Genomic DNA, 1,389 nt, shown 5'->3' on the forward strand with positions numbered 1-1,389 from the left:
CCCCCAGCTCAAGAATCTGTATTTATTTTCGCATCAGGTTTGATTTGTATATTCGGGGAGGGGATGCTGGGCCCTGCGCGGCCCCACGCCCCTCCCCTCCGGGTTGTGGAACGGATTATGGAACTTTATTTTATTTTTTGCCGGTTGGTTAATAAAATTCTCTATCTTTGTGTCGGGCTCGGCGAGTTCGGGAGTGGGAGGGGGCGGAATGGGGCGCGGCGCCTTTAAATCCCACCGAGCTGTTGTTTACAGCGCCGCGCTGGTGAGGGGGTGGCGGTCGCCGATTGGTTGCGAGGCCTGAGGCAGTGAGCCCGCCGATTGGCTGTAACGAGGACAGCTAGCAAAACGGCTGGCGATTGATGGGGAAGGTGAAGAAAGAGGTGGGACGGGTGCTGAGTTCCGGTGTTTCCATGGCGACGGCCGGCGGAAGCGGAAGTGGCGGTGCTGGGCGGGAGGCGACACAGTTGTGTATGAAGGTGCAGCGCTCGGCGGGCGGTCCGGTATTGTCTTTATTCTGTCGGTGCTGTTCTGCGGGCCGGGACGGTACACGTGGAGCGGCACCGAGGGAGGAGTGAGGGGCCGGACGTGCTCAACAGCCGCGCTTTATCGTTCCTTCCTGCAGGCGAGACCAGGCCGCGCCCGGCAGAGCGGAGCGGGCGGTGAGGCAGAGCGAGGCCTCGGCGGCTCCCCGCGGCGTTCCTTCCGTCGGCACTGCGCTCCCTCACCCTCCCGCTGCTCCCCGTGGGGATGCCGTGCTGCCTTTCTTCTATCAGCACAGCGCTGCCGACCCATTGCTCGGTCTTTGGGGCTTTTTGTTGAGTTCTTTATTTTTCTGAAGCAATACGCGCTGCTGGAGGAGCACTGGTCTGTCCCGGCAGCACAAAAATTGAGGTTCCCGCCCCACTCCCTCCCCAGGTTGTGCAGTGGCACTCTGGGCCACCGCTGTCCCACCACCCTGGACACCACTGTCATCCTTTTGCCACCCCCGTAGTGACCCCGCGCCCCCCCAGGCGCATTGACAAAGAGGCGGACGCAGCATTCAGGCCCAGAGCTTTGCCTTTTTTTCCCAGCGGGGCCGTTTCCCTCTGCCTCCATCCGCGGTGTCCTCGCTGCCTCCCTTCATCCGTCCAGCAGATCCCACACCGCGGGGTCGGCCGTGTCGCGGGGCCGCCGTCCTTTAGCATCACGAGCAGCCAGCAAGGCAGGGCTGTTCTGCAGCAGGAGGACGCAGAGCTCCCGGTGGCCGCGCTCCGCCGCCTGCGTGCGACCCACCGTGGGGATGCCACCAACACCACGGTAAGGCGGACCGTCCCATCAGGGGCGGACCGTCCCCTCGCTGCCACCACGCACCTTATGCAGGCTGGTGCGGCCGTCCCCGTCGGCGGCGGC

The 1,389-nt window shown here is 64.0% G+C and overlaps 1 long non-coding RNA gene across 1 annotated transcript; it reads right to left on the reverse strand.

Moving 5' to 3' along the window:
- Positions 1-1,038: 1,038 nt before the first annotated feature.
- Positions 1,039-1,389, reverse strand: LOC109365110. The gene is made up of 2 exons (XR_002110775.1): positions 1,351-1,389; positions 1,039-1,257 (listed from the first exon to the last, which is right to left on the reverse strand). It is a non-coding gene; the product is annotated as an uncharacterized LOC109365110 (long non-coding RNA).

The sequence above is a fragment of the Meleagris gallopavo genome, unplaced genomic scaffold (assembly GCF_000146605.3).
Source record: "Meleagris gallopavo isolate NT-WF06-2002-E0010 breed Aviagen turkey brand Nicholas breeding stock unplaced genomic scaffold, Turkey_5.1 ChrUn_random_7180001955349, whole genome shotgun sequence".
Classification (NCBI taxonomy): domain Eukaryota; kingdom Metazoa; phylum Chordata; class Aves; order Galliformes; family Phasianidae; genus Meleagris; species Meleagris gallopavo.